The sequence below is a fragment of the Motacilla alba genome, chromosome 11 (assembly GCF_015832195.1).
Source record: "Motacilla alba alba isolate MOTALB_02 chromosome 11, Motacilla_alba_V1.0_pri, whole genome shotgun sequence".
NCBI classification, from domain to species: Eukaryota; Metazoa; Chordata; class Aves; order Passeriformes; family Motacillidae; genus Motacilla; species Motacilla alba.
In genome coordinates, this window is record NC_052026.1 from 18,002,832 (window position 1) to 18,021,428 (window position 18,597).

General features: G+C 44.4%; 1 long non-coding RNA gene across 1 annotated transcript; it reads left to right on the plus strand.

Moving 5' to 3' along the window:
- The first annotated feature begins 15,555 nt into the window (after positions 1–15,555).
- LOC119705696 lies at positions 15,556–18,516 on the plus strand. Its single transcript, XR_005258295.1, has 3 exons — positions 15,556–15,755; positions 16,587–16,742; positions 18,274–18,516. It is a non-coding gene; the product is annotated as an uncharacterized LOC119705696 (long non-coding RNA).
- The last annotated feature ends 81 nt before the right edge of the window (positions 18,517–18,597 follow it).

Here is an 18,597-nt window from a genome sequence, read left to right on the forward strand (position 1 = left end):
TTGGGGAAGGTGGGGCAGAGACACAGGTGTCCATCTCTTCATTCCCATCCTGGGAACTTGAGCGTTCCTCCATTTGTCCTGTCTTCCCCAGAGGCCTCTGGCTACAGGGGGAGGGTGTTCCCAAAACATTTTAGTCACAGAGCTCAGTCTGGAGAGGTGATTGAGAGCTGAGCCAGAGCGTGGCCATCCACAGAGGCAAGGGCTGGCACCAGGGCATGGGACACAGGAGGAATTCTTGGCCCGGGGAAAAGGGAGATGTCCCACACCTCAAAGGTGACTCCTCTAGCCCTGGCTGAGCAGGTGAGGGCTGTGGTTTTCCTCAGGACTCTGCCTCAGGGCATTTATCCAGCTGTGGATGGATAACACAGACTGGGAGCCAGCACCCAATTCCCTGCAGGGCTGTGGCTGCAGGCATGCCTCCTCCCTTGGCGTTTTCTCTTGGCCAGCAGCTCCCTGATTCCCATGCCAGCTATTTTGGAGCCTGGGCCAAGGTGTCCTGCTGTCTCCATGGGCTGGAAAAGGAGCCTTGGCAGCACTGCCTGCTCACTCTCAGGATGTCCCAGCTGCCTGGGCTCCTCAGGGATTCAACCCTGCCTGGTTTGCCTGAAGCAATGGGCAAGCTCTTGTTCTCAGCTGACCACAGCATCTCAGATCACTATTAACTCATAAATTATCCTTGCCAGCCTTTTCATCATCACAGAAGTCCACAAAGACATGTCTTGCTATTTTTCTCCCCACTCCTTTACCCTACTAGTTTTAAAGTGTGGTAGAAAAGGCTGGTTTAATTACCTTTCTCTCGCTGATGAGCTTCATAAAGCACAATAAGAAAAAAATCCACCCTGAATCTGATGTGTTCACAGCATGTAAGATATCCACAGGCCCAAGCAGCTGCATGACTAATTTGCCTGGTGTCATTAATCATGTCTTATCTCAGTGGAGAGAACGGGACTGACATTCCTGCAGTGCGTTTTCCTAATAGCTCGTGTTAATGAAGGAGCAATTCTGGAATAAGGAAGTCAAGCAAAGAGCAAGGCCAGCAGCAGAGGAGGCAGAGGGCATGCCTTGGGATCACACTGAGTGGGGCAGTAAATCCCTGTGGTTGTGCAAGGGCTCTGGGGAGCACAGCAGTTTTCACACATCACGCCATCAGAGGCTGGGGTGCTGCGTGTGTGATAAGGAGGAAAAACAGGACTTCACTGGGCAGGTGGACGCCATCTCTCCGGAAGCTTTGCCAGGCTGGATGCCCATGACCTGGCTTCTCTTGAGGGTCTGCATTTGTTCCCAAACTCTTTTAACCTACTTCTATTGGTTGTGTTGGGCAATGTGCCATCCTGGTGCCAAAGCAGGAGAGGAGGGAACAAGGTGGGATTTAACCTTCCCACCTTTCCCACTAGGGAGAGAAAAAGGTCTGGAGATGGTCGGTGCAGAGGGGATGGATCCTGTCCTCTGAGCCATGGGAAGGCTGTTCTTGGGTTCGTTGGTACTGCTGAAAGCTCTGAAGTCTGTGAGGACCCTTGCAGGGTATGTGACCCCAGTGTTGCTGTGATTTATTAAATTCACCGTTCATGGGAGAGCTGGGGGAAGTCCCTGAACCACTGGCCAGTGGTCTCTGGGGTTCTGTACTGGGGAAAGACCTTGCCCATCCCACCCCTTCCCCACCAGGAGCAGGAGCTGGGCAGTGAGAGGGGTGAACCCTCTGCTCTGGAGATGGAAGGCAGTTCCCACAAGGAACCACCCACCATCTGTCAGACGCTTCAGCTGCAGCTCATAATACTGTTATTTTCCCCTTTGTTGTCTGCCTTTTATCCTTTGATGACTTACCAGGCCACCCAAACCAGACGAGATCCCTGGGTCAGCATCTCACACAGCAGAACAATATCAGGGCAAAGAAACGCTCCCCCAGTTCCTAGGGAAAAGGGCAGTAGCACTTCTCAGAAGGTTTATTTAAACATGGCTGTTTATTTTTGCTGGAGATTGAGTTACCTTCCCTTATAGGAGTAATGTTTTTGGAATCCTCCTTGTTTCGCCTGTAATAAATCACAGTCGTCTGAAAGAAACGAGAGGGGCTCTTTGTCATTTTTCTTTGCTTTTCCTCCATTGGCAAGTGAAGGAAGCGCCCCAAAAAGAGTAATTTATTATGAACTTTCTTTTGACATTGCTGGCAAGTGCTTGGCATGCCGGCTACATAAATTACTGCCCTATCTCTGGGCAGACAGAGCACAAAGGCACAGCTCTTGTTTCTAATTGTACGCTGGCAGGACCTCTGCTATCAGGCAACACAGACAACAAAGACAACGAGAAGAAAGGCTCCCAGCTGGCTCCCAGCGAGGGTGGCAGGGCTGGAGGGAGGGGACCCCAGGTCCTGTTGTGACTCCAAGCCATGCCTTGTCCCAGCAGCTGCCAACAAGCACAGGGACAGAAGTGGCTGGCTGCTTTTGCGGCTCCTCGCGGGCCGCGGGCTCCGCTCCCCGAGCGGGCGCGCAACAATGCAGAGCTGCACCCAGGGCTCTTCCTTCTCTGTCAGGGGATGCCATCTGGGCTGGGGCACAGCACAGTGACCTCAGGGAACAGCGCACTAAGACTTCAAAGAAGTTCTGAAGTGGCTCTGACTTTTCTCAGCCTCTCTCTTTTTTTTTTTTTTTTTTGATCAGTTTTTCATTGGGATTTGCTGCTCTGAGCTGAATTGTTTGGAAGTGTTTGGCTGATAGAACAGCTGGAACTGGTAATGCCCAGCATCTAACAGGCTCTGTTATGATGTTGTTTTACTTGTTTTCCCCCATGAAGCTCTGAGGAGCTTTTAGTTTGAAGAATAACTATTTTTTGGTGTAACTATGAACGTGTACGTCTAGAGAAACTGAGGTTGTGTAAGTAGGACAGGAACAGATCATACATCAGCCAGTGAGCACTGGGAAAAGGAAAATATAGGGGGAAAATCACGGGACTTCTTTAATTTTAAATGCCATTTTCCTAGGGAATTGCAGTCCTCATCTCTCTGTCGCTGATCACTTCTTTATGGCTTGGGACAGAAACATGCTGGGCAATGAGATGCAAATATCTGTGAGCTGGCAGAAGTGGAGATGTTTTTTTAGGAAGAGAAGGCACCTTCCCAGCCCTAGCCACCACTAATGTGGTAGAAATGCCTTTATTTGGGATCCTGGCAGAGCACTCTTTTATCTATTTGAGCTAAAAAAAGGGTGAGTGTTCAGCTCTTTCTGCTGGGTAGTTTCGTTTCAGTTGCCTCCTTTTGAGCCCTCAATATTATTGGATTTTTCTGAGTATCTTGGTGTAAAGATGGTATTCTTTGATTGATATTTGTCCATCATTTATGAGATTAATATACATTCTGCTGTATCTGCTGTAACCTTTGAATGCAGCCATACTGCACAGCTGACAATACACAGGCAAGAAAATAAAAAAGGTGCAGTTGTTTTAGGCTTTACAAGGCTGGAAACAGGGAAAATTGTTTTGATTTCCAGTCCCCATCTCTCTTTAGTGGCATTTGGGATATACAAGGACTTGGAGGGTGTATGGTTCAGCAGAAACGTTTCCCCAGATTAGATGATGCTCATTCCTTGGTCTCCTTTAAAAATATTAAAAGAAATTCCATCAGATCATGGAGCTTGGAAAGTCAAATCAGAGTCTTACACAAATAATCCAGGTTTTGGGGAGCTTGTCATGCTAAGTGGGTTTTTTGGCACTGACTGGTTTTATTATGGATGGAGCCACAGCAGAACCACATTAGAAAAGGATTTTGTTACAACACTTTCAGTATCAACAATGCTACTTGGAGAGGAATAATCTGTTCCAGATGACTGTTAAGAACGTCTGTCCTTTTTAGAAGGGATTTTTTTTTGTTAGTTGATTTATTCTGATAAAATTTGGGATCATTTAGTCTCCTGTCAAAGAGTCAGTAAACATGGAGATAATGTGATTCACAGAAAGGGCAGTCTGAGAGGCTACTTTCATTTAATTCAATTAGATGGGCTTTTATATTGGATTTATTTGTTTTATCTTGAGTATTGTAGCAATTTTTTCTCTTCATGAAAGAGGAGGCAGGGTACAATTACTGCAGACATCAAAACTGCTGGGTTAATTCCAGGGCTTTTCCATGCCACTGGCAAGTAATGGGACTGCAGCTACCTGCATAAATAACTGGAAGTAACAGCAGCCACTGATAAAACAGATGAAATTTTGAGAGGCTTGAAGGAAAACCTCTGTTTGTGATATGTATCACACCAACATTTCCAACCACACCCATGTGCAAGGTAGGCATCTAACTGAACCGTTTGAAATTAAAGCAAAAATGTATTTTAAATTTGGCTTTGCTGGACATGATTGAGGGGAGTGTGGTAAAGTTACAGTAAACCTACAGGTTCCTTCAGTCTCTTTGTGCCCTTCCTTTGTCCTGCTCCTGGGATGACAGCCATGGTGTTTATAGCTCTGATGGGGGCACATTTGGGATCTCCTGTCCATCATTTATGTACCTCTGTCCCAAATCATCCTGCACAAAGAAACACCAGGCTGGGAGCACCCCTGGACAGACTCAGGAGCAGCAGTGCAGGAAAATATTCCATGGCCAGTCTGGCAAGGGACAATGATTGAATCTCCCTCTGGATTTCTGGTTTGCCAGGGATTTCAGCTCATGGGTTTGTGCCTGTCCCCAGGCACAAGGGTGTGAGCAAATGCTGCTGTGGTGTGCCTCAGCTTTTTATTGTCTGCTCTTCTCAAAACTTGCTCTATCTGGGCTCCCTCCCAGCTCTTCCCTAGGCCATTGCTCAGGTCCCCTTGATGCCTCAGGTTTGGCTTTTCTATTTTTCACATTCTGTGCTGCTTTAGTGGGTGGCTCTGGGCTTCACATCAGGGGATGCTGAGCTCTGCACAGAGCAGGGAGACAAAACAATTCCTGCTCCAGCTGGGCACCAAGGACAAATGATCCAATGCTCAGCCCAGGAGCACAAACAGCGTGGGCTGGAGAGAGGAAAACAAGCAGGGTGGGAGTGCCTGGGCTAAAGCTGGAACGGGACAATGAACTGCAAGGTGCAAATGGAGCAGAACTGAGCCAAGGGAGAGACCCCGGGAGCGCTCGTGCATTTTGGGACCATTTTGGTTCATCTTGGATTCATTTTGGGACCATTTTGGTTCACCTTGGGTGCAGCCCTGGCTGGGCTCTTGTGCTGCCCAAGGTGGATCCATTGAGGAGATCCTTTTAATAAATCCCTGCTTTATTCTTTAGCTCTGCCCAGCCCCTGTCCTAGCTCAGCCTCTCAAGGCATCACCCTGGCTCAGGTATTCCAGGAGCCATGGGGAGAGCACTGGGGGCTGTCTGGCTCCATCTGGATGTATCTGCCACTGAGCAAAGCCCTTGCTGACCCCCCTGACAAAGCTCAATGCTCTCCCCTGCTCTCTGCATTCCCAGCACTTCCACTTCCATCCACATCCATCTCTCCAGCCACTGGATTTTCCCTCTGAGGACTTCATTTTGGTTTTGTTACTCCAGCAGGCATTAGTTAAGCCTGAAAGGCTTTTGAAGATGTTCCTCGGAGCTGAGGGCTGCTGAGCATTCAGCAGGGGAAGATTTGGGGAGCTTTGTTAGTCCTGGATGAGCAGATTCCTGTTTTGTATTTGAAATAGATCTGCACCCTCTTGGTTAACAAAATATTATGCTCAGGATAACTACCTGAGCCACCTCGCCAAGCCAAAGAGCCCTAGGAGGGTTCCAGAAAAGCCAATATTAAACCCAGAGACATCAACATTAGTGAAGTAGGACTAAATTATCTCCAGCTGGTGCTGGCTCTTGCCTGAGGCTCTGAAATAAGTAGCTCCCTGGAAAAGAAGGAAAGATGAAGGCTGTGCTAACAAGGAGCAGAACCAAGCTTGGAGCTCAGGTCACGTTCAGTTTCCAGGCCTATCAAGTCCAGTCAGTGACAATTTTTCACCTCCTATCACTTGTGCACCATCCAGTCCATCCAAGTTGAATTCCTCTGGCAGTGAGAAGGATCCAGTCCCACTGTTGGAGCACTGGGGACATGAGCTGCCCCTGCTTCCAAAGTCTGGTGAGAAGCAGAGATCCCTTGAAACTTCTGTTTTTCTTCATTCAATTAACTTTTTGTAACTGTTAATTGCCTGTTAACCATGATCAGAACTCACTACCAAGGGCTTCTCTCCTCACTGAGCAGCACCTTTGAGTGCAAGCCTGGAAATATTTGGGGAAAATAATGGGTAAACATCAACCATTGCTCCGTGCTGAACGTGACTCCGAATAGCCATGTGTGAGCAAGTTAAAAATCAGCACGAACATCACCTGGGTATTCAGGAGACTTCACTGTGGTTTCTGATCAATTCCTATGACAAAAGGGGTCTTAGAAGAAACAGGGAATAAACAAGGAATAAATTCAGACATGGATTATTTACTGCTGTGATTGATTGGGAAGCTCTCCTCTCACATGTACCATAGTGTTTTTTTTAATTAACATCTCCAGATTCTCTGGAAAACCCTACTTTCCATGTGATTATCTATACCTAAGCAATATTGAAAATACCTCTACTCACTGAAAGTACTCTAGCTCTGTACCTAGAGCTGCAGAATTATTGAATGGTTTGGGCTGGAAAGGACCTTAAGAATCCTCTTGTTCCAATCCACCTTCCACTGTCCCAGGGTGCTCCAAGCCCCAATGTCCAACCTGGCCTTGGACACTTCCAGGGATCCAGGGGCAGCCACAGCTGCTCTGGGCAAGAAGGAGATGGGTATTTGTATGAGTGTGGCACTTGTGCAGCACTTTGGGGCATGTTGTTGGGCAGAGATGGATATAATGAGGCATGGAAAACATAAATGCAGCTGGCTGGGAGCACGGGGTGAGTAATTATCCCTGTGGGAACACAGCAGGTGGATTAGTTACTGGGCTGCCTCTGCAATAAGCAATTAAGGGAAAACATCTGTTTCACATCTCCCATTCCTCCTTTTCCAGGATACTCCTCCAGTTTGTCTCTCTGATGCTGCAGCCTGGAGACAAGTGATTTCTGCACCGGGGCTGTGCAAACATCATGTGCTCCTGTGTGGAAAGCAGGGGAGGTGGCCAGGAGCAACAGGACACGGCAAGGAACATCCGGAATCCACTCCTGACTGCCTTGTTGTATTTTCTGTTGGGTTCTGCCCCGTTCCATTCCAGAGGGAAGCTGTTCCAGGCTCTGGGAGCAGCCCCGCTGGAGGTGCAGAAAATAAACCCCGGAGCCAGCTCTGCTCAATGAGTCAGTATCGCTGCTGCCATCTGGAGTGAGAGGAAAGCCCGAGCATCTGATCTACTGCTTGATCAAGGTTTTTAAAGTGGATTTTGCTCAGTTAGCCAAGCCAAGCTGATATCTGGTGCTCGAAGTTTTGGTAAAGCTCTGTTGGCACCAGGAAAGGTTTCCGTGCTCACCAGGGTGTCCGTGGCTGGTGCTGAGTGTCCTTGTGCTGCTGAAAACCGAGAACAAATGAAGCAAAAAGGTTTTTGTGTTACCAGCAGGATTTGTTGATGCTCTGGGTGGGTTTAACTGGGAGAGGTTCTGTTCAGAATGATGGTAAATCCAGAATAACCCTGCTTTAGGTGAGCTGGTTTCAGTGCTGCTGCTGTAGCATAGAAGAAAGAGAAGGAATTTCCCCCCTAAAATTCTGGGTGTTTCTAACTGGGATAAATTGTCCAGTAGCTGAATCTGGTTGTCTACAGATTATCAAAATGTTTGTGCATCTGCCTGCTAAGAGAACATAGAAAAATAATTTTTGAAGGTGTGGATTTCATTATTTAGTTTATCCATCTTGCCTAAGCAAGTACTGCTTTCAAAGAAAGCCCCTTATTGCTCTTGTCTGGGATTTATTTTTCAAGCAAAGATCAGATTAAATTTCTGCAAAAAAATATTTAATACACTTGATCAGCAGTGTGGGGTTTAGCCATGCATTGGTGTGTCACCTGCTGTGCACACAGCAAATTTTGATTGTTTTCTTAATATCTTGATCTAAACTCATGAATATACAACTGGAACATACACTTGGGGAAGAAATGTATCTACCCCCCTTTAAAATGACATGAAAATCACAGGTTTAATCTAAAGTACAATGGAATTGTTTCTTGGCTTGAAGTGCTTAAGCAATATTAGGAACTTTTGCCTAATCTCTGTTTTATAGATTAAAATACAAATATTTCCAGTGCAACCAGAATTTATTAAAGCAGGCTATTGCCTGGGGAAATATGCCTTTGGATGTGTTTCTATCAACTCTCCTGGAAAAAAAAAAAAAGAATGTAATTAGCATTGCATAATCTTCTAGGGCCAAAACCTAAGCGCATAAATAGAATATTGCAACTGTGCAGTGTAAATTGCTTGTGGCTGCCAGGCTGGTTGTTTTTCCTGGGGCCCAATGCCAGTTAGAAAGTCCTGACTGGAAGAAAGCAGCAAGGCTGGAGATGTGCAGGAGAAAGATGAGATGAGCTGTTGTATAAAATTGGGAAAACAGAGTTCCAGAGTGACAGGCGATTTGTTTTATATGTGCCTTGTATACCCATCAATGAAATTCAGGCCAAAAATAAATTGTTCCAGTCCTTGGTGATGGTGCTTCTCTCTGAGTTCATGGAGGCTCCATTGGCTCATGAGATGTTGCTGAATAATTTTCAGTGATTGTTCCATTCTTCCTCATTTTTGTGGTGAAATCCACTCTGTGGAACAGCTCCTTTTCAATTGAAACAACTGTCTCCATGCACTGAGGTCAGATTTGGGTGATTGTCACAATGCAGTGACTTTATTGAGTGGGAAGATGAGATGTGCGTTTGGGACTGAGCTGGTCTGGTCTCCCTTTTCCTTCTCCTCCTCACCTCTTGTCTGCTGCAGCTGTTATCAGCAGGGATGTTTCTTTTTTTCTGAGCAGCACCTGGGCTTGGAGCTCCCATCCCCTAAGTGCTGCTGAAGTATAAATAAGAGCAATAAAAAGGAAAAAAAAAATCACAGTGAAATTGTTCCAGTCCTTGGTGAGTTCATGGAGACTCCATTGGCTCATGAGATGTTGCTGAATAATTTTCAGTGGTTGTTCCATTCTTTCTCATTTTCATGGTGAAATCAGTTCAGTGGATCAGCTCCTTTTTTTAAATTAAAACAATTAGCTGGGTAAACTGTCTCCATGCAGTGAGGTCAGATTCGGGTGATTGTCACAATGCAGTGACTTTATTTGGTGGGAAGATGAGATGTGCATTTTGGACTGAGCTGGTCTGGTCTCCCTTTTCCTCCTCCTCCTCACCTCTTGTCTGCTGCAGCTGTTATCAGCAGGGATGTTTCTTTTTTCTGAGCAGCACCTGGGCTGGGAGCTCCCATCCCCTAAGTGCTGCTGAAGTATAAATAAGAGCAATAAAGAGCCTTTTCTCTCTGCTAGTAATTCATTGGTGTTTTTATGCAGAATTCTGGCCTGGAGCAAAATGTAATTGGCAGGCAGCTTTCAGCAGGGGCAGCCACAGTGACCTGTTTCAGGAAGGGACCATGGAACAACAACCCCATGTGATGCTCTAAAAATCACTGAAATCAGAAATGAAGCCTGGCTTGGAGAGGTCCTCCACAATTTAAGACTGTTTTCCCTGAAATATCTGGGGGAGAAAACCCCAAGCAAACAGCAGGACAGAGATTAGGTTATTCCATGTGTCAATGGAAAAATAGGTGTTGTAAATAGGTGTATGGTGTAAAAATGCAGGTCTGCTCTGTCCCCCCTGAGCCTGTGACATTTACCATACATTTGGGCTCGCCAGATTTGCTAAAAACTCTGTCCTGAGGGAATTTTGACACTGGCAATTCATGAATGAAGAAAACAGAGGGGTGTATAATTTGCTGGTTCACTCCAATTTCTAAATGATTCATTCGATGGCACATATTCCTGAAGATATGAAATGGTTCTAATTAAAGGCAGATGTGCAAAATATAGCCTATAGGATGGATATAGGGACAGCATACTTTTCCATGTGAGTGGCAAAGCCCACAGCCACAAATACCTCTCCACTATGGCAGCCTCAAAAATGCATCCACAAATATTATTCATCTCAGTGGTCTGCAAAGATTTATCAGGGGTTACAGCTTCCTGAAAATATCTGGGAGGCTCAGGGGTTTGGAGATGTGTGTTTGTCACTTGGCAAACAGTCACTTGCTTTTGCTATGCCCACTAAGAGGGCAGCAATTATGAGTAAGACAGTCTGGAAGAGACTGAAGCGTTCAAAAATGGATATTATGGGGAAAATATAGCTGGATGTTTACAGTAATTTCTTCAATTTAAAGTCATGAAAAGCATCTTTCCACACGTCAGTATGTCTGCTTGCTCCCTTTTCGGTGGGGGGAGAATCTTTTAGAAAGGAAAATCTGTCTGAATTTGCCCCAAATACTTTAAAAATGACTTGTCATTTTGGATTATGAAGGATGGTTTGGGTTGGAAGGGATTTTAAGGGTCATCCCATTCCCTCCCCAGCCATGGGCAGGCACAATTTCCATTATCCCAGGGTGCTCCAAATCCTGTTCAGCCTGGCCTTGGGCACTGCCAGGGATCCAGGGGCAGCCACAGCTGCTCTGGGCACCTGTGCCAGGGTCTCCCCATCCTCCCAGGGAAGAATTTTTTCCTAATATCCCATGGAAACCTAAATTTTTTCAGTTTAAAGCCATCACCCCTTTGTCCTATCACCAATGCCCTCTCCAACAGATGTACACAGAATCCTGACACTCCAGGGGTTGAGTGGAGGTGTCTCACTGATGAGCAACCACAGCTTTCCTCATGGACATTGCTGAATTTTTATGATGTATGTATAATTCTACCCTTTCTCCATGGTCCCTAAAGCATTTTTAAAAGCTGTCCCTCACTAGAAATAAGAAAAAAGGCAAAATCTCCATGGGCTGGAGGCCTGGGAGCCTGTTAGAGATGATTCACACACGGGAGTGTGCTGAGGGCTGGGAGGGGACAATAATGCCCCCAACCAACAGCAGCATTTCTTCACCCCATTCCCAGAGACTGGAGTGCCTTAATGTCCCTCAGAGCTCTGGTTTGGGAAGGAATTGAGATTCTTCCATAGCATAAGCTACTAAACAACAGTGCTGGATTAAATATTTGCTGCTGAGTCTCATTTTCTGTCTCTCCATGTCCAGCTGAGATGGGTATTTTCAATGGCTTCTCGGTGCAGAGACAAACAGTTGGACCCAGAATTACAGTGGCTTCTCATTCTCTTGTTTTAAAAAGAGATAAAATGGGGATCAGTCCTGTGCCTCAGTTCTTCAGAACAAGCTATTGGACTTGGAGTTGAACTCAATGATTCTTGTCCCTTCCTACTCAGGGTATTCAATAATTCTGTGATTTTTTTTCTGTAAGATTTTCTCATTTTTCTTCTTGACTTTTCCCCCTTTGATGCGATTATAACTGATAGATTTTACTCCAAAGCCCCCTCAATTTCAACACAATAAACATTTCAGATAATCCATCATGTAAAAAATAAAATCAATATTTATTTAGGTTTGTGCCTGTTTCAGGTTTCCAGTTCCCTGCAGAAATGGAAAGTTTTTCTCCAGAACGCTTGAAATGTTGGTTGAGGACTTCTCTCTTTTACCCTGATGCTGAGCTCCAACAAAATGTTTTTTGTGTGTGAGTGAGCTGCAAGGTCAGGTGTGCAAGTATTTAATGGATTGTTGCAGATAAAATGGACTTAACCTTTGGGTTTTGTCTTGGCTTTTTTAAAGTGGTCTATCTTCTCTCTGAAATTTTTATATTTGCTCTTGGTTTACTTAGCAGGCAACACTGAAAGGAGTATTCTGGAGGAATTCCATCTTTGTCCTGAATTATTAACTTGCCCGAAGAATGGCAAAGGTAGAAAATCTGGGGGGCAGGAACAGAAATCAAAACTACCCAAGAAATGCTGCCTCATTTCCCTGGAAGGAGCGTTGTTCAGTTTACTGTAAATCTGCTGATGGTTCTGTGATCACAGTCAAAGGTCAACCCACCCTTGGTGATTCTCTGAAATACAATCTGCTGGTTCATCTCATAAAACAAAAATACAGTGTGAAGACACTGAGGAGAATGGTTTACAAAAAAAAAAAAAAGCCAAACCAAACTTACAACCGGAAAAGGTGAATTTTGGTGACATTTGAATCTTCACTGTGAGCAAACTGGATCCAGATTCCACCACAGAAATCTTAAGAAAAACAAGGGATAAAGTAAATGCTTCTAAACCCAGAAGTAAGAATTTGTAAGATACAAGTCAAAACCCAAGTCCTGGGTTATTTTTTGGGGATGTGGGAGATTACAGATCAGAATAATTGAGTATAGATGTGACAGAAGAACCCCTTAAAAACGGTGCTTTATGTGCTAGGAAAGGGCTTGTAACCTAACAAAGGCATTCCCTAAAATAGAAAGCACAGCACCAACATAAAACTTTCATCATGTTTTCAGTGCAAGGCAAGGATTTGCACTCCTGACCTCCCACGTTGGAGCTGGGGCTTGAATAGCATTTCTGTTCTCTCCTCAGCTGAGCTAATGACAGATCTGAAGACGCATCAACACCGCAGCCCAAAAAGCTCGAGGTGGCAGGAATGGTGTTCACAGGGGACGTGGGAGTCACAGCAAATACTCTCCTCAAGGCTGGTTACTCCTGACTGAACAGTATTTTCAGCAGGAAAATCTTGCCCAGAGGCAGTGGAGTGCTCCAGATGAGTCCCATGCCCACTCCAGCTACAGCGGGTGAGGTAATGCTCTCCCTGGCTCCTCTCTCCTCTCCTGCTGCCAGCCCTGTCTCAGGCTGGGATATTTGCTATTTATTTGCTATTTATTAGTTATTTTTTTTATTAGCTGTTTGCTATTTACTCCTTGTTATTTATTTATTTGCAGTTTGCTATTTGCTTTAGTCAGGGGCCCACATCACCTGTGGTGGAGGAATCCAACCTAATTCCTGATGGCTCCGTGTGTCATTTTCCTTCTTGGCAGGGGGAGTTTATCTTCTGTGACTTCACCTTCCATAAAGTTCGAGTGGAAGTCACCTGAAGTGCCTGTGAGCTCCGTGGAGGGAGGCTGGCACTGAGGTGCAGTTCCTCTGAGGTCCCTTGGACACCTGAGTTTGGGATGAATCACCCTCTGGACACAGCAGGAGAGGAAACGGCCTCAGGTTGAGCCAGGGGAGGCTGAGATTGGGTAGTAGGAAAAATTTCCTCATGGAAAGGGTTATCAAGTGTTGGCACTGGCTGCCCAGGGAAGTGGTGAAGTCACCATCCCTGCAGAGATTTTAAAAAGCGTGTGGATGTGGCACGTGGGGACGTGGGGTAGTGGTGGGGCAGTGGGTGGACTCGATGGCCTTGGAGGTCCTTTCCAATCTTAATAATTCTATGGCATGCCAATTTTTCTTCAGGGCTTGCAGAGATACTGATTTTTTTCCAATCCATGTGTGAAATCTGAGTTTGGGATGGTGAAAATCAGGGGAACTGAGTGATGGTGATCTGGAGAAGGGGCTCTGATGCAACCTCGTGGTTCTCTGACAAAATCTGGATGAACGTGTGGAAACCACTCATCCTGAGGGCAGTGAGGGGGGAATGAGGGGAAAAAATGGAAGTTTGATTATTTTATGGTTTCTTCCCTGTGTTTTGGTTCTCTGGACAGCATATTCCAAAGCTGCGTTTTCCAGTTTCTGTTCAGTGTTGGATAGATCAACAGTTTGGAGGAGTTTGGGATGGATTGTTCCAAGATGAAGCAGAGCCCAGCCCAGACTCTTGCAGTTATTTGAGTTTGGATTTTCCCCTGTAAGCCCAGTGTAGGAAAAACTTCTATCTTTGTAGGAAATAACTGGAAAAAGAACATTTCCCTGCCTTAGAGTGAAACACTGATAAATCTCACCCGTGGAACACAATATAATTTCATTAAATTGAGTCCCATTTTAATTTTGGTGAGTGAGGTGGAGTTTCACAAACAAGTTGATGTTTTCATGAGTTGATTGTTCCAGATGTGATCTCTATTGAAACTCTTAAATGTTCAGACAGAAGGTGATGTTCCCACAAATGTTTCAGTTTTGTTCCTGGGACATTACTTTAATTTTAGTTTTAAAATGTTGCCAAAGGTCCCAAACTTGAGTCAGAAACTGATACCTTGTTTAACATTTGCTAACAAACAAAAATGTTTTGTTTCTGCCCTTTTAGTACTTTTAATTTTGTTCATTATTAAATATTTTGATTGCCTTCCCTTCAGTGAACTTCGAAGTTCAATTTCAAATGAAACCAACAATTATTTTCCACAAAAAAAAATATTAAATGAAGCTTGTTCCTGTTTTTCCATAATTCTTTCAAGTGTTGATCAGCTGATCTATTTCCAGAAAGGAAAAGAGACAAGAAGCCCTCTAAAATATCCACAAGGAATACCCACTGATAGAAGTATTTGTTAATGTCAGGAAAAATATTATTTTTTTTTTCAAAAATATTGTGGGCATTTCTTTTTACTGAGAATTTTCTTCTGCTTATGGGAAACAAAGAAGAGAAATTCCAACTGGTGCATGGAGACATCAGGTGTTGGCTGTGGAGCTTTTGCCAGGCAGGGACAGGTTTTTAAAAGGTCTTGGACCCCACGTAAGGGAAATGAGATTTTAATCAGATTTCACTCAGGTGTCCAAAAAAGGGGATTTATTTCTAAATCACCAGTGACCTGCGGCTACTTCTTTGCAAATCCAGTTGTTATTCCCAGTGGGAGCTCCCGTTTCTCAACAGAGCTGAAATTCAGGCTGCTTCACATTTGGAAATCAAAGGGAGCCCTTTGTGCTTCTGAAATTCGGGCCCTGGCCAAGTGCTCTGCAGCCAAGAACAAAAGTTAAGTGAACTCAGAAAGAACAAGTCATCAGCCTGACCTTTGGTCATCAGAAAAATGTAAAACATCTTAGAGTTATTCCCCAAATCCAAGTCAGGTTTCATCTGTGCTGAACATTCAGTGAAGTAACTGGGAATGTCACAGATTTCACAAATTAGCCAGCCTGGAGTCACTGCTGGCAGGGGGGGTCTCTGGGTGGTTTGTACTTGACAGAGTGTAAAGACCAGAATCCATCATTCCAACCCAGTGGAAAGAGAATTTAAGGGTTTTTTAATTTGGTTTGGGTTTGGTTTTTTGTTGTTGTGGGGTTTTTTTGGGGGAATGTCGTGGTTTGGGGTTTTTGTTTTTTGTTTTTTTTGGTTTGTTTGCTTGCTTGTTTAAATTGTTGTAAAGGATTTTTTCCAGCATAGTGACTGGAGCTTGCTTAAGTTTCTATTTACTCCAAAGGGTTGTTATGTAAGAGCTAACCTCATTGTTCTAAAGCAAAATGAGTAAATGATAAATGAACGTGTTTGGCAGCAGTAAAACCAAATAAGTTTGTCTGGAGAGAAAGGAGGTGAAGGTCCTGATTTTTTTTGTTTTTTTCTCCTTTCCATCCTCCTGCATGATGGGTGATGCTCTGCCATGTCCATCAGGTCATTGTCCATCATTGGACTTTAGAAATTTCTTAAATTATTTTTATTTATTTGTTAAATTATTTGTATTTATTTGTTTTATTTATTTCTCTTACACAGAATCTTTTTGGGAGGTAACAGCTGGAAGAACAAGGAGACCCTCACAGTGGAGGTCACAACAGGTAGAAATGTAATGTTCATTTTAATAAGAAATACCTGAAAATGGAAAGAAACATTTTGCTGTTTAGTGCATCACAAATATCAAACTGCACCCAGGAAAGGAGGGAGCTGATTTAACAACATCTGGTCTAGATAACTTTGAAATGGTAATTACATGTTAAGGATATGACTTCACACTGCTTATAATGTCAGAAGCACACTGTTTCTGATTATACATTACCCAGAAAAGGGCCTTGCTTCCTTCTGTCTTTAAATTATTGTTTTTATCCCATCACCACCTGGCCAGGTAGGTAGTATTATGGCCAGTGTTGCTTCTGAGAACCAACTGATAATTGAGGGATTTATGCTCACTGCATAAAAACCCTTTTCCTAAACCCTGCAGGTTCACAAGAATGTAATTATTGCTGCATTTCAGTCAGAGGAAATTTCACAGCAGTGGTAGGGGATTTTCAATGGCTTTCTATGAATAAAAGAAGAAAACTTCTGTTCCAAAAATGCATTTAGTGACTTCTGCCTCACCATTTTGCATACCAACAAGTCCTTCATTAAGTTTTAGTCTCTCAGACACCTCTCCCCATATGCAGTTACTTTCCATTAAAATCAGCTTCCAGAGATGGATGTGCAGCTTCCATGGCTTGCAAACATCTTCCCCCAGCACTTACCTCGCCAAAGAAATGTTGTTTCTGACGCCCTGCCCACAGTACTTTGTGTTCTCTCTTAATCAATCAAAGTGTCCTTATCTTTGCTGCACTTCATCTTGTCTAACAAGCGCTCCCAAGAGCACCTGAGCTTTATTTCTAGGAATAAGTGTGTTGTCTTATTGGTTCCATGTGTTCTTCAGAGCCTGCCCTGTGCCCTCACACAGGAGAATCCACATTGATTCATTCCCAGAGCTCGAACTTTGAACGCTCGTATTATTTTTATTAAACTTAACTCTGGTTCTTTCTCCCTTCTCCTCTTTCCCCTGCACCCTCCAGCTCTATCCAGCCTCAGAGTCAAAACAGGAATGAATGGAAAACACATTGAAAAGAGGATTATGTCCATATGGAGGAGGATTGACGTCCATTTCCAGACTGGCAAGATTGAGTTATGCCAGTTTTGCCCTCGGTTATCCACCTAAGATGCCTGTGCAGGTGAGTGAGTGCCTGAGCACCCAAGCAAGGCTCCCTGGGAAGTGTCTCAGCACAAAGTGTTGGCCAACCTCACAAACCTCTTCTCAAATCCATCCTTTCTGTGGCCCCAGCCTGGGAAGGATCTGAGTTCTCTTCCTGTCTCCCTGGCTGCTCTCAGGTTGGTAAGGCAATAAGAAACCAGCTGGGGATTCCTGGCTGGGCCATTGTCACTGTGACAGTGAGCTCAGAGGCCACCTCGGGGTGAGTTTGGTTTCTCCTGATATTGATAAAACTCAGCCCCAGCCTTGAGTAGGTCCTGGTTGGATTGCAGCTGTGGCTCAGAAAGTGATGTAAGAAAGCAGGGAGAGGAAAAAGAAGAAACTGCCCAAACCTCAGCGAGGTTTTGTCCATCTTCAGGGCTGCTTTTGGGCTGGAGTGGTTTGGAGCAGGGTGTTGACATCTGTTTGGAACAAATGCCACATTCTGTCCCTCCAACACCACCCTCCACAAGTCAGTCCTGATTATCAGTGTGGATGTGGTGCTGAAATCTGGTCCTGAACTACGAAATTTGCTCTATAACCTTTTGTGATTCCCAGAACGAAAATCGTCCAAGCACATCCTCATCCCACAGCTTTGCTTGGAAATTATCCTCAACCCTCACATCAGACTGAGGGATGGAAAACACTGAGAGATCTCTAAAGCCAACAAGATCAGGGCAGGGGCCCAGATTTCTCCTGTCTGAGCCACAGCTGCCCAAAAGCTTGATAAATACCAAAATGGTTATTTTAATGGGGAGAAATCCATTTAAAAAAATGGATTGGAAAAAAAATGGGGGAAAATCACCCCCCCCACCCCAAAACCCCAAAAACCTAGCATTGTAGAAACGTGAAAAACTTGCTGTAATAGTAGCAGAGTGCTGAGAATCAGGCAGGATTGTGCCCACAGCTCAGTTTAAAAAAAAAAACAAACCAACCAGATTAATGGGCATAATCAAGCCTGACATTGAGTAAGAGGCAAGAACGAGTAATCAGATCCCAACTTAGCTGATGCTGGCATTATTGGAAGCCTGGGGCACAGTCCAAGGATAAAAACATAATGTCTTATCTGAGCAAGGAGTCATTTGTGCACCACTGGTTACAACACGTCCTTAAAAAGGGAAAGAAGGAAAAGGAAAATATGGCACATGAAATTATTTTATTTCCCAGAAACGATAAGAAAGTAAAGCTGAAAGTTTCTACACCCTATCTTTATAGAGGAAAAGCCTATCTAGGGTTAACCCCTTGCAATGTCCACTGTGAAGCCCTAGGATACGGAAAAAGATATTAAAACAAAAAGTGAAATGGGGGCTAAATCAAACTAGTATAATGAAAACAGTTAAAGCCTCAGATTTTTGAATATTTCTTGCTATTTGGAGATTTCTGGGATCCTTGGGGCCGGCCTGCTCCTCGGTTCAGTGAGAGTTCAGGCAGTCTGGCAATCCCGTCCTTTTGGCCAAGACTCCTTTTCTGGCAACACGTCTCCCTGTTTCTCAAGAACTCTTCTTTTCCTCCAGATTCAACAGGATGTTGACCTGGATCTCTCAGAACAGCTCATGGAGAGGAAAGACCCTCTGACACAAAACCGCGTCACTGCAGAGGGAACTGTAATGTCAGGGAGGGCATCTGGAAGATCAAAGTGGGAATAAACCAATCACTCCAAGCTGTATGGCTTTGCATGGCTGAGTTTTATTTCCTTTTGAAGCACAGCTCATGAGCTTTAACAAGGAAAGAACTTTTGTGTAAAATTCAGTAAATCGGAAAAGCTGGTTCGTGTAAAATTCAGTAAATTAAAAAAAAAAAAAAGGAAAACCCAGACCAAACATCATGGGCCTGTGGGG